Source organism: Muscardinus avellanarius (assembly GCF_963383645.1).
Source record: "Muscardinus avellanarius genome assembly, chromosome: 13".
NCBI classification, from domain to species: Eukaryota; Metazoa; Chordata; class Mammalia; order Rodentia; family Gliridae; genus Muscardinus; species Muscardinus avellanarius.
The window spans coordinates 32,254,327-32,273,254 of record NC_137799.1 but is presented as its reverse complement, the minus strand read 5'-3'; the positions used below and the strand labels follow the sequence as shown (position 1 = coordinate 32,273,254).

The following is an 18,928-nucleotide window of genomic DNA, read 5'->3' as shown; positions in this document are numbered from 1 at the left end:
TTCATTTATTGTATTTCAAATCACTGTAAAGTTACTTTTGTGAAAACACTGCCTGTATTTTCTGGTACAAAAATAAACCAAAATATTGTTTTGGGAATATAGAGAAATAATCATCTTAAATAGGGGAAAAAGTGCATTATAATTACTACTGCACTGCAGTCACTTTTGTATTTCCCATGTTTCTTAAATATCTTGTCTGATAACACACAATAAAAAGTAATTATTAAAAACAGACATTTAAATATACTTCTAAATCTTATTGAGAATATCCTGCTGTCATTGTATAGGTGCAGCTGCAGTAGCAGAATATGCATACACCTGTCAATTCATACCATTATACATACACAAAACCTGACTTCTGTACTAATGAGTGTTATCATAACTGTTCTGGTAAATTCCTGTTAGATTACCAGTTCTGAAACTGAGCTGTATACCAGCAGACACAAAATTACTCTCAAAGTTGCCACTGGTGTAACTTGCAGCACTGTAAACACCATTCTGAGTTTTTCCTCCCAAATCTCTCTTAAAGAGACTAGAGTGACCTCTGTTATAAATTTCCCTATCACTAAGGGTATTAAATTCACCCATTCTGCCCACAGAGTATCTGTCCTGTTATCCTTCATACCTCTTCTAAACCTTGAATCACCTGAATCTCTGACAAATTGTTGCAATTTGGGATTAATTGCTTGATTAGCTTCACAAAGCACAGAGATAAGGTCGCCCATTTTCTTTATGTTATTATGTGTAAAGAAAATGTATGCTGTGCCTGTTTTGGTATCGTGAGCAGTTCTTCCAATTCAATAAATATAATCCTCTGAGGAATTAGGATAGTTTTAATTGATGAAAATTTTTACATCTCCCACAACTAGCCCTCTCAGCCCGCTGGTAGTCACATCTTTAACGAGCTTTTCCATGCTTAAATTCATTCAGAACCCAGTCACATTCCTGTTGACTCTTGACACCATAGATACCCATCACAGGTCACTCATCTCTCTCCTCTTTTTCTGGTCAGCTCAAATCATCTTATTTTGGTTTCAACAAAAACAATAGTTTTATTCTCCTTCTCACTCATGACCTATTCCATTAGATGAAAACGCTTTTCATGTTTTTCTACATTATGGCATACATCTACAACCTGAAGAAAGTTGTGCTTTACACTCAATTCTAGTGCACCAATGTTTATATGAATATAGTCTTTGAGGAAATCTTCAGCAAGCTGTCCTACTTCTTTTGGCCAAGTTCCACTCCACAGTAGTGTTTGTCTATCAGGTGTTATCTGATTCACAATATTTTTTATTTGAGGCTCAAAGCTCATATTAAGCATTCTATCTGCTTCATTAAGGACAAGATCGCTTGATTTTCTCAGACTGGTTTTCACACAGTCTAGAAAGTCAGTCAGTCTTCCAGGTGTTACAATACAGATAACCATAACTCTCTCCAAATCACTTATCTGTAGTACCTATCTTGTGACACCACCATAGATGCAAGGAGACTTTAAGTGATATGCTCTACAATATTCAGCAGCTACCTGCTGCTCCTGCTGGGTCAGTTCCCAAGTTGGTGCCAGCACCAAACAAAGAGGCCCATCACCTCTCTTGAGGAATGGCTCATGATTAATGTGGACAATGGCAGGCAACAAATAAGACAGTGTCTTCCCAGATTCAGTTTGTGCTATTTCAAACATATGTAATCCACTTAGAGCAACTGGTCATCCCTGAACGTGAATAGCAAGGGGTTGTGTGAAGTTCTGCTTTGCAGTCATGCCCATGATGTCTGAGGAAATTTAATAGAAATTCAGAACTGCCATTGGACAGTTGTAACCCCTAACTGTAATTTTCTTTGCTTCTTCTGTGTGTATCTACTTCTTTTGTTGTGCGGAGCCAAGTCAAGGTGTTCCTGATTAAAAAAAAAAAAATCTTCTCAAATTTGGACAGCTCATCAAAATTTCACTTCTTTGTAACTAGTTTCTCCAAAGGATTTCCAAGATTCTTTAGAGAAATAGACCCTGCCCTCCTCCCTCCAAACCACAGTTCACCAAATCCTTATCTGGGCTGTGTGTGGTCTTTGTCTCTTGAATAACAAACCATGAAGAGAATCAGCTGTGAGGAGTCTGTGTCAGTGGCTTTGGCTATGGAGAAGCCTCGAGAGTCTATAGTGGAGGAGAGATGGTGATGACAAGGGCTGGAGCTGCACAACCAGAGACCTGTGGAAATGAAAGAGGTTGTAAAACTTTTTTATATACCTATTAGCATTCCTCCTTAAGGAAAGATCACCTGTTTGCTATCCTTCTTACAAATAGAAAAGCAAAAGGCAGCACTTGGGTTAGCAATCCAATACATAAACTCTAAGTACTTATCTCTGCTCTCCTTACCCTAAAATCCTTGCACAAGACAGTCGTAATTAGATGATGTGTAATATTTTCCTTCCTTCCTTCCTTCCTTCCTTCCTTCCTTCCTTCCTTCCTTCCTTCCTTCCTTTTTCTCTCTCCTCTCTATCTCTTTTTCTTTCACTTTTTCTGTAGTACTGAAGGTAGAACACAGGGCTTTGTGCATGGTAGGAAAGCATTCTAACACTGAGCCATATTTTCAGGCAAAATTTCTTACACTTCTGTATTTGACTCTAATAATGCTGAAGTTCTGCGGAAGTTCTTAAGTATATGTGGTATGATTTGAATGTTTATTTAAAAAGCCTCTCATTACCTATGCTTCCTCAGTCTCTCTCTCTCTCTCCAAGAGATTCTATGGTGTTAACCTAGTTAACAGAGGCCAGAGGTAGTTCCAAATCTGGATCTTAAATTTATTTTCCCATTATAATATGATATGAAGATATTCCTCTCCATTACAATCCATCGCAACCAGGTGATGCTATCCATCATAAATCAAAGAATGTTATGTTTGGATATGAATATATGACATAATGTTATGCTTGGCTTAGTATACATTGCCCTATCTTGTATGGGAAAAGAAGAAGAAATAAATATGTGATGTGCAAAGGAGAACACACCAAGAGATGTGTGTGCATATGTCAATGTATCACTTTGATTTTCACTACAATTTATGCTGAAAATGCAATAATAATGTTTCTTTTTTGGAGGGACTTATTTTTGTTGTTACATGCTGCCACAGTTTTTATATTAAAAGCTCATGTATTTAGCCGGGCATGGTGGCGCACGCTTGTAATCCCTGAGATTGGGAGGTGGAAACAGGAAGATCGCGAAGGTTGGAAGCAAGCTTCTCTGGCTTAAGAGACCCTGTTTCCAAATAAAAGTATAAAATAGGTCTGGGAGGGGAGTGTAACCCAGGGGCAGGAGGGTTTCCAGGAACCCCAGTACCAACAAAAACAAAAAAAACAATACAAAACAAAGCCCATGTGTTTAAAGACTTTGTCCTCAGCATGGCACTGTTGAGAAGTGATGGACTCTTTATGAGGTGGAAATCTTTACATCATCTGATGCATGCCTTCAAATGGATTTTTTGGAACCCAGTTTCTCTTTCTTTCTTTCTTTCTTTCTTTCTTTCTTTCTTTCTTTCTTTCTTCCTTCCTTCCTTTCTTTCTTTCTTTCTTTACTTTTCTTTCTTTCTTCTTTCTTCTTCCTAGTTTTGAAGTGTGAATATTTTCTTTCTCTCACAGCTTCCACTATGATGTACAGCCTCTCCACAGGCCCAAGGCAATAAAGCAAACAGAGCATGGACTTAAGCTTCCAAAACTGTCAGCAAAAACATAACATTTACTTTAATTAGTTTTTCTCAAAAGTTTGTTATAGTGACATAAAGCTAACACGCATGTTTAAATTAATTAGCTGCTATAAGTTTTATGTGAGTACAAAATTTAGATTTTTTTTTTTTTTTTTTTTTTTTTTTGGTGGTACTGGGGTTCTTGGAAACCCTTCTACCTCCGGGTTACATATTTTTATACCTTATTATTTGGAAAGACAGTCTCTTAACCAGTGCAGCTGGCTTCAAACCTGCGCAATCCTCCTGTCTCTGCCTCTCAAGCGAAGGGATTACAAGTGTGCGCCACCACGCCTGGCCAAAATTTAGAATTTCAAGACTGACATTCATCAAAAAGTGTTATTTTAGCCGGGCATGGTGGCGCACGCTTGTAATCCCAGCATTCGGGAGGCTGAGACTGGAGGATAGAGGTTTGCGGACAGCCTCAGCTACTTAGTGAGGCCCTCTGCAACTTAGTGAGAACCTGATTCAAAATAAAGGATAAAAATAGGGCAGGGGGTGTGTTTCGGAGGTCAAATGCCTCTGGGTTCCATCCCCAGACACGCAAACACACACACACACAAAAATAAATAAATAAATAAATAAATAAATAAATAAAAACAGGGTTATTTTAGCTTTCTTTAGCTTTCTTTAAAATTTTTAAATCTAAATTAGATTCAGAAACTCCCTTGACTTTTTCTCTTAGCCATTATCTATGAAAGGATTTATTTCCATCTCTCTCTCTCTCTCTCTCTCTCTCCTTTAAAAGTCTCAAGAGGAAAAACTATGTTTCTGCCTTAAGAATAGCTAATAAAATAGGTTCTTTCATTGTGATGCGCCGAGGACAAGACATATTCTCCACTTCTAAAGACCAAAGTGATTCAGTACCTTTGTTTATAGTTGAAATGATTTACAATGGAATTACAGCTTTTTTTCCCTTAGGGGAACTAAACTTTTAAGATTCTTTCATTCTCTATTTGTCTTTTTATGTATATATGTTAACATGTCTTTACAAAGTATTAATGCATATGTATATATGCTATACAAATAGTGATAAGAATACATAATTTCTCATGACAAAAATTAAGATTTTAAGAGTATTTAGAAGAATGCCTTATGCTTTCTGTTCTTTTCTTCTTGAAGATTATAAATTTTCTCCTGGGACACAGAATAGGAAATAGCATAGGCTTTGCTAAATCATGTACTAAAAGTTTATCAAATCCATGTTTTTTGTGGGTGGATCAAGGTCCTGGCAGAGTTTCCCACATTATTCTAACAATATCTGTTTCATATTTAGGCAATAGTGATAAATCACTTTTGGTGAAGAAACAAATTGCATTTTAAGACATATTTAAACTCTGAAATAAATCTTTCTTGCACAAATACAACTTTTGTTTTCCTCAATCAACAAGTCCAGGAAGAGCTAATCAATGAATCCATTGAACAATGAGAAGTTTAGTTCTATAACACAGCAAGAAAGGATAGACATGTTATTTTGGTATTGAATCTTTATGGCAGCATTGAGACATGATACAAATATATCCACTGGCTCTCTAAAAACACAAGAGTTTCCTTCTTTCTCAAACCAAACATTGAATGGTCAGCAACTGACCATTCAATGATAATCTGGAATCCAGAACCAGGGCATTGATATTCTATGATATAACATCAGATTTTTACTCCTTTTATGATTGGTAAGCATAAACAAAGGAAATATTCTATAAAGCATGTCATCTTATTTTACTTGGCAATTTCTTAATTTTACATTACTTTTTGTATTTATTATTCCAGCCAGTCTAGTAATTGACCACTTTCTTCTTAAGCTAAAACATTAAAGAATAGATTAGTATTTTCGCATTTCTCTATAGTTTGTTCTACTTGGATGCCTGAGAAATTAATTTCCTTATGAACTGTCTTTAACATTTTACTTCCAATCACCAAACAAAAGAGAAAGTTGTTAAATCCCAATCACTATGATTTTTGTACAAAATTATATTTAATTCTCATAACAACCATGTACACTACATATAATTGTGATTGTTTAACATTTTTGCAAATCTATGATCATCTGAGTAAGAAAGTTTCAAACTATAGACCTGCACATAAATAACTTGTATAGCTAAATTCTCAGGTACAATCCAGTTTTGAACAGATTTCCTCCTTCATAAATTTTCACACATATATAGGCATAAACACAGATTCTACTATAAACGGCAGCACTTGGGTACATCAGAAGAATAAATCTTATTCCCTGAAAAATATAGAAACACTCATAATAGCAGCTGTAGAGAGCTGTATCTGTATGTATTCTACCAAATGTCTACATTTAATCTACAAGTAAATTGCAAATTCCATATTATAAAAATGCTACAAAAAGAGAAGAAAATATTCCATTCTGTAGGAAATTATATGACAAATCAATTATACATTAATTATGGCCAAAATAAGTTTATGGGCATCCTCTTGGAAGAAATAAATCATTGCCTGCAAATAACAGTCTTTTTTTCCACATATATTATATATATGTATATATCTAAGTATATTAGCCATGTGAAGTCCTTCCAAAAAAAAAAAAACCTCACTGATGTTTACTTTAAGAAGAAGGAGCTATGGAAGCAAAGGCAACAGGAAGGTGATATTCAACACAGAGGAAGAGAAATTGAGAATACAGAGCAGAGCATGGCTGATCAGAAAGCTGTGGAGTCCCAGATTTCACCAAAAATCAAAGCTATTTCTGAGCTCCAAGGCTACATGAGATTCTTTTATACTCTAACAAATGGAATGTATCTTTACAAATTGGTACTCTGTTTTTTTTTACCAAGAACCTAATTAAATAACGGATATATTTTGGGGGAAAAAAGGAAAAGGAAAAAATTTTAGACAGGCTGGGAATATAGTTCAGTAGCAGAGTGCTTGCACCAGGTCCTGAATGTAATTTCCAGTATCCCATTGCCACAAAATGCTAGTGGATCATTGTTATTTTATAAAAATAAATCATTGTAATAATTGTTATTTATATATGTTCAGTCTATTTTTAATCTCTGAATACGCTTAAGCAAAGCACACATTCCTATCAACTCTTCTACTGTTACAAGGTTTTTCACACTATTAAAATTATGTTTACATGTCTGTTTTATGTATAGAATATTTTATGCTAAATAGCAATAACATCTCTTTTAGGTTTTTGGTTCTTTTTGTTTTAAGTTTCAATATTCTTTTTAAAGTAATGTGAATTTGTTATAGTATACAGATGGTCACTGATTTATACTCGTTCAACTTAAAATTGTATCAGAATTTATGCAGCTATTCTGTTTTCCACTTTTAGTATACTATTTAATAAATTTTGTGAGCTATTCAACATGTTATTATTAAATAATCTTTTTATTCAGTGATATTGTCCAATTGTAGCTTAACATACTTATTGTGATTATGCTTAATTTAGACCAACCTATGGTCTTTGGTAGATTATGTGTACTACATGCATGGATTTTTTACTTTATGATATTTTTAATTTACAGTAGACTAACTGAGACACATTATCATAGAATATCCACATTAGAAACACAAAAGAGAAAAACATCAGCTGTATATCCTTTAATTTAGGGTGAGAAATGATCAAATTTAATTGTCTCTTAATAAATGATGTTCTTATTGCTATTACTCTGTTTTCTAAAATGAATATACTGACTTTCATAATAAGAAATATAATTTATTTAATTGTTTAAAATTTAATATAATATTTTTTGTTTTGGTATGCAACATTTAAAGTGTTTTATTTTTTTAAAAGTGATTTCAGGGCAGTGGTGGTGGCACGGACTTGTAATCCCCACACTTGAGAGGCAGAGACAGGAGGATCGTGTAGGTTCAAAGCCAGTCCCGCTGGCTTAAGAGACCCTGTTTCCAAATAAAAATATAAAAAAATGATGTCTAGGATAAAAAAAATAGGTGTCTGGGAGTGTAGCCTGGAGGTAGAAAGGTTTCCAGGAACCCCAGTACTGAAAAAAAAAAAAAAAAGTTTAATTCTGTATTTAAATTGCCTAGGTTAAACTTCATAATCTGCAATTTAAACAAATATTTTTTAGAGAGGAGAATAACCGAGAAAACAAGGGCACTATATTCATATTGTGAATTAACTGAAAAAATTTAATAGAAATATTTGATAGCTGATTTTTGTTTTATCATTATAATATTTTTCTCAAATCGGATTAAAATGTGTTTTGTTCTCTCAATATACTTTAAATTATGTAACATAATTTTCATGCATATATATAACAAACAGCTTGATAAAAAACTTTAAAAATGTTTGTTTCCATGAGTGAATAAATTAATTTGACACCTATAATCAATAACAAATAATCTTGCCTAAAGAGGTTTTTGCAAAATTCAATATTCAGAAATACAATGTTTTGAAATCCATAGTACTAAAGATACTTGAATTTGACAGATATTTGTACTCAGAGAATAATCCTCAAACAAAACACATATATACTAATACCAGATTTGAAAAGAGAGTATTTGAAAAACATTTCCAGGGACTGGCAAATCCATTTTTTCTCAAGGAAAGGCATTTTATTCTGTCATTGCTCTTTATAAGAGTTTTCCTGTGCCTGGCATAGTGGAATCTGTGCATGTTCTTGTATGCATTCTAAAAGTCTATTTTACTGACATTTTAATTACTATTGCTTAAGCATAAAAATGCTTGAAGCTTATTAACTTTTTAGCTAGGTAAAAAGAAGGAAGGAAAGCAACATTATAGGTGTATAGTTTAGATGATTATCTTAATCAACTCCTGTGATAGATAATATAATTTATATGTACATGCTATCAATAATAAATCATTTATCCAATAGCATTTATAACATGTTATAAATATGACAAAGCTATAAATAGAATATCAAACACATTAAGAATTAATTGAAATTTTTATCATTTATTTTCTTAGATTACTGTTTATTTTCTTTAGATTACTGTTTATTTTCTTAGATTACTGATTTATTTTCTTAGATTACTGTTCAATCAAAATGATTGAATTTTGGACTTATTCTGATCCAGCATAAGATTGTCAGTTTTCTAAAAACAAAAGTAATTCATCATTTTTTATGTCTGTTTACTGCTATGGTTTGGATAAGTGTTCTTCAAAGTCCTAAGGGTTGAAGACTTTGTCCCCAATGTGGAGCTATCAGAGGCGGAAACTAGTAAAAGGACTTAGGATATTGGAAGGATGATATCCCAGACTCCTTCTTTCTTTTCATCATGGCCCAAAGCAATAGTTCCAAGTGATTTGGGACTGGAACCTGCAAAATCATGAGACCAAGTAAGCCTTTTATCTATATAAATTAAACATCTCTATGTTATACTAAAGTGAAGGTGACTAATGCATTTACATATAGTGATAATGATTCTCTTAATCCAACAATCTCTTAAACAAATATTGAATTATTTTTAATTTTATCAAATTATACCAATATGATTAAAACAATAGGTTTTAAATTTAAACAATATGATTAAAACAATAGGATGCTAAAGCATCAGTTTTATTTAGGAATTTGTTAGAATTGCAAATTCTCAAGCCCTACCCTGTCAGGGCCCACTCGGCTAGACCGGGATGGGGCGGTGGCTCAAGATGGCGCCTAGGGCATGTTGCCAAGTCATGAGGCTCAAGAGGCTGGCGGTGCCCTGAGCCTGCGCAGTTAGCCCTAACAGGCACCCTACGGATGATCAGTGATGCAGCACCTCGTGCTACCACCAGCCTGCCTATGAGAGGGTTAGAAATGTGCATGCCCTAGCTGTGGGAAGCTTGGAGTTGATGGAGTGATGAGGGAGGGGTTATGAGACTGATATATATTTGCCTGCTGTGCGCATTGAAGGGAAAGCATTAAAGAGGAAGCATTATCAGCATAGTCGGCGTTCGTCTGTTTCTTCCCTAGGCTCTGCTGGTCAGAGCCTTAGGGTCGCAACACTACCCAAGAATCATTAAGTCAGAAATGCTATAGTTAGAGCTCATCAATTAGTACTTAACAAGTTTTCCAGGTAATTCAGATACATATTAAAGTACTATTTCTACATAAAAAAGATGCTATTAATACCAAAATACCACAGATAGCCTCAATAAAGTAATGTCTAATGGAGCAATATCAACAAGATTGCCCCAATGACCTTAGCCCCATTGGTCTTTGGCAACAGATTCCAGTCTGGGTGAATAACAGGCAAATGATTCCAACTCATAAGAGTAGTCACATGAGCTGTGATCAGCACAGCCATGAGGCATGTTTACCTGGTTCTCTGGGGGCCAAATTCTCACCTCATTGTGTCTGAAAGGCAAAACTTCTAGTCAAAGATTGTTCCACAACATTAAGACTTAAATTTTTCCTTGTTTGATTTTGGAATTGTTTAGAATCTGTTAACATTTTCCTTCCCACTTTTCCATTTTGTAATGAAATTATCTATATTATGTTTGTCTCATCATTATATTTTAAAAATATAATTTGTTTGATTTTATAAATTCAAAACTGAAAAGCAATTTGCCTCAAGATGAATTGTACTTAAAACTTACCCAAATCTTATTTAGGTGATATTTAAATGAGACTTTTAACTTTCACTTTAAGGTTAATGCTGAACCAAGTTAAGATTTTTAAGGCAATGGAAATGAATGAATGTATTTTATGAATGATAAAAAAGATGTGAATTGGGTTGGTGAGGCATAGATGTTTATACTATAAGCCAAATGTTCCTATCTCCCTAAATTCATGTGTTAAACTTAACCCTCAATATAATCATGTTAAAAGATGAGGCCTTTAAGAGGTGATTAGGTCAAGAGGGCAGAGCCCACAAGAATAGGGTTGCTACTCTTGTAAAAGTCTTAAGGAATTTTTCTTGCCCCTTCTGCCATGTGAAGAATGAATAGGAAGGCACTATCCTTGCGAAATGTAGTCACAGTCTACAGGCACCTTGATTTTAGAATTCCCATGTGACAGAACTAGGAGAAATAAATTTTGTTATTTAAAAATCAATATTGTTACAGCAGATGTGCCAGATTAATACATGGCCTAACTTGAATCAGAATTGTATATACCTAATCTTTCCACATTAGGGAAATGTTGGAGACTTTTTTTCAATTTGATATTTAATGCATTTTTTCTTTTTTAAAAGTTTTTTTTATTGATGCATTGTAGTCATACATCTTAATGGGGTACAAGATAGGGGAGGTATACATGCACACATCACCCACTTAGTCCTTACCCAATTCCCACCCCATTCCCTCTTTTAAATGGCCTATATAATTTATGGTACACTATTATCCAGTTTAATACATGCATTATAGGACTAACTAGAAGTAGAAGAGAAAGAGTAAAGTTCTAAGATCTTAGAACTATAGAGTTTTTGAAGTGTGACCCTGGCATGGGAGAATCACAGACACTCATCTCTCATCCAGCACAAGTACTCTGTGAGCTGTGCCCAGCAATCCATGTGTACAGCATCTTCCAGGGCCTTGGGAATCCAAGTGCTGTCATGGTATATGTGAAAGTCAGAACAGGGAGTAAAAGAATACTATTCTCAAGCTTTAAAATCTTAATATTTTCTCTGGGTTAATTTCATCTTTGCTGCTGCTCCATTTTGGAATAGAAATATCTTTCCCATGCTCACATCACCATGTCCATGGATTTTAAGAATTAATGCTGTTGAAGTAACTACATAGCCTAAAACTATCTGAAATTCTGTGCAATCTTAAAATCACAATATCATTTTCATGAAAGTACAAAAAAATCTTAGAATTAACATGAAACTACAAAATACCCCAAATGCGTAATATTGAAAGAATAAGAATATCGCAGGCATTGTATTTCTGGATTCAAACAATATTACAAATCTTTAGTAATCATAAAGGTATTGTACCATTAAAACAACAGACAAATAAAACAATGGAAAAAATAAAGAACCTATAAATAAACCAACCATACGTGATGAATCAATATTCAAAAAAGGCACCAAGAGTATTCATCAGATAAAAAGAGTCTCTTAAATGGTGTTGAGAAATTGAATATACAAATGCTAAATAATAAAAAATTATTCTCATTTTACATTGTCTACATTAACCAACTCACAATGGATTAAAGATTAAAATATAAGACCCTAAACTTTAAAACTCCTAAAAACAAATAAAGTCTTGACATTGTTCTTGGCAATAATTGTTTTTTCAGATACCCAATACGTTTCACACCACAATGGAGAAATTGCCTAGATGTGCCTAATCTAGCCACTTGAGCTCATTAGAAGACAAGAGGTTTCCCTCAGCTGGTAGCAGTAGAAGCTTAAGAAATAAAGACATGAACTATTTGAATTATGAGATGGACTCAATGAAATATTACCTCTGTGGAGATGATGGGAGCATGAGAGAATCAAATGAGGATATTCTAGGAACATAAAGCAGCCTAGAACTGGGAAAAAGAAAACAGAGTTATTTCAAATATTGCCACCATAAGTAAATTCTGTCCACTGGGATATTCTTAAAAAATGGACTTTTTCTCAGTGGCTCTGGATTAAAGCTCAGCCAAACTGAGAATTTGATTTCAGTTTTTGTGAGACCTTGAGCAGAGACTCCATTTGAACCAACCAGAGCTACTGACCTACATATATATATAAGTTAATAAATAGGTATTGTTTTATGTGACTAAGTTTACAGTATTTGTTGTGTAGCAATAAAAGGCAAGCACATTATTATTTTAAGATGATCCTTGACTCTCTAAGATCTTAATAGATTGCACACATTTAATTAAGAATGACAATGAGAGATGAACTAAGAGGTCACAGTGCAATGGTGAGCATTGCTGGATGCTGACTAAGGACCTGCATCCTAATGTACATGATGGAAGAATGTTTTAAGTGTTCAGATCTTCATTAGCCAGGCAAGTATAGGCTGTAAAATTTTAAACACAAAATTGTGCATGTAGAAATTAGGTTTTATGTTTTACATGACAAATTTTGCAGGAGAACATTAACACTAATATACTTAAATCAGTGGATGGGAAAGTAATATGATCACAAAAACATTAATTATAGGAGGCCCCAACCCAATACTTTTAGAATATACCATACTCTGAGATGGGAGAGATTTTGAGTCAAACCACTGAGATCGTTATTTTTTATTTATTTATTTATTTATTTATTTATTTATTTATTTATTTTTTGTGGTACTGGGGATGGAACCCTTCTCGGTCTATGCTCCCAGATCTATTTTATATTTTTTTAAATTTGGAAACAAACATAGTTTCTTAAGCCAGCGAAGGCTGTCTTCGAACCTGCGTGATCCTCCTGTCTCTGTATCCCAAGCACGGAGATTACAAGCGTGTGCCACCATGCCGGGCAAACCACTGAGATTTTAATAGTATATCTCTTAATAGTGTCTGAAGTTAAACAACAGCAACAACAACAAAACAACACAAACCCTCTCCTAAGGTGGAGGAGGGGAACATTGAAATACTCTCAAAAGAGCAAAACTAGTGCAACATGTTCAAAAACCCTGTATATACTCTGTGTGGCTGGTCCTTATATTATCTCATATTTACACTATGTTTATAATTTTAAGAAGCATTTAGCTCTGTCTAAATTTGTGTAAGTATGAAAAAGCCATATGATTAAAAAATATGAAAGGAATACACGTATGGTTGAACACACCTGTAATCCCAGTACTTTGCAGGGTCCAGTACCGAGAGAGGAGGATATCAGATTTAAAATCAGATTCAGGCAGTTTAATGAGATTCTTAGCAACCTACCAAGACTCTAATTTAAAAAAAAAAATAACAAGGGCTGGGGTGTAATTAAGAGGTAGAATGTCCCCAGATTTGATTCCTAGTACCACAAAAAGAATGTAATAGAAAATGTAAACCTATACAAAGAATTTTAGAAAATATACATAAATACATGAATGTAAGAGAAATTGGGATTAGAACTGATTTTGAAAAATAAATGTTTTGAAGAAACAAAAGACCCAAAATAGCCAAAGAAGTTCTCAGCAATAAGAGCCATACAGGAGGCATCACAGTCCCTGACTTCACATTATACCACTGAGCTACAGTAATTAAAACAGCACAGTATTGGCACAAAAAAGGCACATAGACCAATGGAACAGAATAGAAGATACAAAAACAAATCTGTACACTTTTAGTCAATTGATCTTTGACAAGGGGCCAAACATATATGCAGGGGAAAAGACAGTTTTTTCAACAAATGGTACTGGAAAAACTTTCTGACCATTTGTAGAAAACTGTAACTAAATATTTACATCTTATCCTACACAAGGAATCATCTTGAGATGAATCAAAGATATTGAAGTTATACCAGACTGTGAAGCTATTATAAGGGGGCATAGGTTCAAAACTAAAACATATAGGCACTGGTAGAGACTTCCTCAACGACATTTCCAAAGTGTAGGAAATTAAAACTAATTACAAGTGGGATGGCATCAAACTAAAAGGTTTCTGCTCATCAAATGAAATCATCAAGAGTCTAAAGAGAAAGCCTACAGAATGGAAGATGATCTTTACCAGCTATCCCTCTGACAGAGAACAAATATCTAGAATATACAAAGAACCTAAATGAGTTTACTAGAAAAACACATAACCCAATTAATAAATGGGCAACTGAACTGAATAGACATTTCACAAAATAAGAGATGCAAATGGCCAATAGAAACATAAATAAAATGTTCCATATCATTAGCAATCCAGGAGATGAAATCAAACTACACTGAAATATTATCTGACCCCAATCAGAATGGCAATCATCAAGAGGGCAAATAGCAATAAATTTTGGAGAGAATATGGAGAAATAGAAATTCTTCTATACTGTCGATGGGATTGCATACTAGTTTAGTTACTATGGAGATTAGTGTGGAGATTCCTTAGAAAACTGGGAATGGATTCAATATGATCTGGCTGTACCACTCCTGGGTATCTTTCCAAAAAGGTTGAAACCAGAAAACTATAGTAATATGTGTGTACTCATGTTCATAGTAGCACAATTCATAATAGTCATTTAATGGAATCAACCCAGGTGCCCATCAACAGATGAATGGATTGTAAAATTATGGAAATACACAATAGAATTCTACTCAGCAATAAAGAAAAATTACATTATTTGCAAGAATATGGAAGGCCTGTAGAACATTATGTTAAGTGAGATTAGCCAGTCAAAGAAAGTGAAGGTTCATCGAATATGTGTAGGATAGGGAGTCATTGGGACACAAGGGAAACTCCAGGTAATGGAGGAGAAACTTCAATGGAGCCAGAGAATAGATATAAGGTTAGGGAAGGAGAAAAAATGAGGTTCATCATTAATGGAAATACTACTGTCGACTATGTATGTACATATGTATATAGCAATGTCATTCTTGTTCAACTGTATTGGAAATGAGAATGGGAGGTGAGAAGGGAGCCCACCAAGTGCTATGCACATGTATGTTATTATCAACATAATTTACATTATGATATGAGACTATAATGCATCAATAAAAATATATGAAATAAAAATATATTTTTTGCCTTATGTTATATGGGTCCACAAATTAAAACTACCTGACAAACCAAAACACATACTTTTTTTTTTTTTTTTTTTTGGTGGTACTGGGGTTCCTGGAAGCCCTTCTACCTCCGGGCTACACTCCCAGACCTATTTTTACATTTTTATTTGGAAACAGGGTCTCCTAAGCGGCTGGCTTCGAACCTGCGCGATCCTCCTGTCTCTGCCTCCCAAGCGCGGGGATTACAAGCGTGCACCACCACGCCCGGCTCAAAACACATACTTAAAGATGTAGAACCAATTCATTATCTTTAAATATAATCAGTAATAGTGAACGAAAAGCAAACATTAACCTTAGAATTCTAGACAGTATCAAACACCAGTAGAAGTGGTTCCTCTTATTCCCCTTTAAATCTCAGTGTTCTGGGCCTCTTTATGATGTCACCTTTGAACTTCACTAACCTGAATGTACAGTTCTTAAGTCCTGGCAAGTCGTAGGTGGGGAAAATGTCTGTACCAAGATTGTAAGTCTTTTTGTCAAATTTTATGTTTCAAAATAACAGAAACACTAGTTAGATTAACATGCATTCTCCTCAATGTGCAGTGATGTTTTTATACTATTATTGTGGCATTCGTAAGAAACAGGTATGTGTAGAAGTGGTAGAAGTAGAGATAAAAATTCTCAAGCTACATTATGGATTTTATTTTAATCTAAGATTTAGATAGTTCATTTTCTATGGCATAATAGATGGCTTTGAGTAAGATGTTGTTCTTAATGGAAACCTCCCTGTATTTTTATCACTATTATATTTTGGGGAATAAAAGATAAATTTTTATGGTTCTTATGGAACTACCACCACTTTAGAAATCATTTGGAAACTTCTGGGAACATGTGTTATATAGGTGACACTGGCTGAGGAGGTCTACTGAGTTTTGGAGGACATGGGTAAGGGTGTTTGAACTTTGAGAATAAATATTACAGTACAAAAAACAAACAAACAAAACCCAAGCAATTGTTAATTTTATTTCTGTTAAAAAAATACTGAGTATGTAAAAGTATTTTGCAGTAAAAGGATAGACGTGAGAAGAAAGTTTGATGATAATGTTTCCTTATGCTTAATTTATTTTCTCTTAAAACAAGGTAGGAAAAGAAGAGCTTTCAATTATTTAAAAAAACCCTTATTACAAAAAGCATAAACACAAAAGAAAACAAATCGAATTTCAAAAATATAAGTGGTTATATGTTTCAGCCTCACAAACCCTTGGATTACAAACATACAGCACCATACTGACTGGGTTTTCTTTTAACAGAACTATAAAAAGGCACATGAAGCCAGGCATAGTAGAACACACTTGTAATTCCAGTGCTTGGAAGACTGAGACAGGAGGATTGTGGCTTTGCAGACATCTTCAGCTACTTTGTGAGGCCCTCTGCAACTTAGTGAGGCATTGTTTTCAAAATAAAGTATAATAAATATGGCTGGGGGTATAGCTCGGAGGAAGAATGCCCCTAGATTCCATCCCTAGTATGCAATAAAGGCATATAATTCATAAATATTAAAAATAAAGCAAGCTGGTTGTGGTAGGCTTCAGAGGCTGAAAAAGGAGGATGGAAGTTTCAAAGCCAACCTCGGCAGCTTACTGAGGCTTTCAGCAACTTAGTGAGATCGGTTTCCAAATAAAAAGTACAAAATAGTTCAGGGAATGTTGCTTGGGGGTAGAAAGCCCCTGAGTTCTGTCCTCATACCATAATAGATAGATAAATAAATAAATAAGCTTTTCATAGACACCAGAACCTACTTCCTTACAACACAATAATAAAATATCTTAGACTTAATATTTCTGCACTAATAGTTACCCACTTGTAGCTTATTAAAAAAAAAAACAAAATACCTTCCTCTCTGGGCTCAGTGTTCCACTCCTCAGTCATTTCTCTTTACAACTCTGAGTCCATCCAAACCTCAGCTACTTTGCCTGATAGCTTCTATGAGACATGTCTGCCTTGGCCTCTAACTATGATAGTGCCAGTTAAAACAGCTTTACCATGTTTAACACAGAATGTGGGACTAAGACTTCTGGAGGAAGTGGGAGCAATGCTTGCAAAGATTTGGCATAAGAATTGATACCTAAAACTGAGTTTTTTTCTTTTCTTTTTCTTTTTTTGGAGATACTGGGGATGGACCCCTTCTACCTCCTGGCTACACTCCCAGACGTACTTTATATTTTTATTTGGAAAGAGGTTCTCTTAAGCCATCAAGGCTGGCTTCGAGCCTGAGCGATCCTCCTGTCTCCGCCTCCCAAATGCGCGGATTACAAGAGTGCACCACCACACCCTGCTAAAACTCTGAGTTTTTAAACTTGCAATGTTGCTTTCTCAGCTAATACTCCCTGCATATATTTTTATTTCTCTTAAATTGCATTAACAAAGTCCTCCCTTACTAGCATAATCTGGGGATTCCCTTCATCTAGAAACGACTTTATCAACCTTGATATTAATGCTGTATTTATCCAGAGAACTCTTTGTTGAACTGTGAGGCTGGGAATCAAAGAATGGCAGCAATCGTGCAGTGTAAGTTCTTTAGTAGCATCCTTTGTTTCTATCCACTGGAAGTGAGGGTCATTTTGTACCCCCACCCAACACACATACAAAATTATGATCAACAAAGTAGCTTCAGAAATTGCAAAATGTGGGCCGGGCGTGGTGGCGCACGCTTGTAATCCCCGCGCTTGGGAGGCAGAGACAGGAGGATCGCGCAGGTTCGAAGCCAGCTGAGTGCGCTGGCTTAGGAGACCCTGTTTCCAAATAAAAATGTAAAAATAGGTCTGGGAGTGTAGCCCGGAGGTAGAAGGGCTTGGCTTCCAGGAACCCTAGTACTACCAAAAATAAATAAATAAATAAATAAATAAATAAATAAATAAATAAATAAATAAATAGAAATTGCAAAATGTGCTCTCTGGGTGAGGGGTCAAACTAAACTCATGATAAGAACCTGCTCCAGAAAATGCTAGAGAAAGAATATCTTCCCTCCTATAGGGCCATCTTTCAATACAATAACCTTTGGAAAGCTGATATGCAGATATCCCTCAAGCAAACTCAAGAAAAGTGACTCATTCAACAGTCAGTCCCTGGAAAACTTTCTGCTAAGACTTTTATGGCCTTGTATTCTTATTTTTCTCTGTTGCAGGGAACAAATTCAAAAAATTTAAAGCCTGCTATATCAGTATATTTGGGGCTTTTCATAAGAATAGATGATCTTTAGATAATGTGCATGAAACAAAAAAATAGCACATTGTTTAAAACTTTTGATCTTTTATTATTTATTTGGTTGTGAGGGTTGCAACTAAGACTTTTCTACGTCCAAACTACACACGTAACCCTGTTTTATGTTATTTTGAAACAGGTTCCTGCTATGTTGTTGAGGCCCTAAATTGCTAAGGCTGGCCTCAAACCTTCAATCCTTCTGTATTCACCTCCAGAGTGCTGGGATTACAAGCATGCACACCTGGCTATTACACATTAAAAATTAAATCTAAGTAAAGGTATAAAATACAAGAAGAGAGGCAGTTGTATTTTGTATTCAGACCAAAATTAGTTTAGATCAAAGGAAAAATAATAAAAAATTGGCTAAATACATGCCTTTAAAAATTTTTTTTTAGTATTAATATATTTTCTTTTTCTTTTAAAGCCCCACATGTCACCTACA

The 18,928-nt window shown here is 34.7% G+C and overlaps 1 pseudogene across 1 annotated transcript; it reads right to left on the bottom strand.

The window, feature by feature from the left end:
• Positions 1–276: 276 nt before the first annotated feature.
• On the bottom strand, positions 277–2,849 carry LOC308272142 (putative ATP-dependent RNA helicase DDX5; annotated as a pseudogene). Its single transcript has 3 exons — positions 2,843–2,849; positions 2,085–2,203; positions 277–1,988 (listed from the first exon to the last, which is right to left on the bottom strand). The product of its transcript is annotated as a putative ATP-dependent RNA helicase DDX5 (transcript).
• Positions 2,850–18,928: the final 16,079 nt, after the last annotated feature.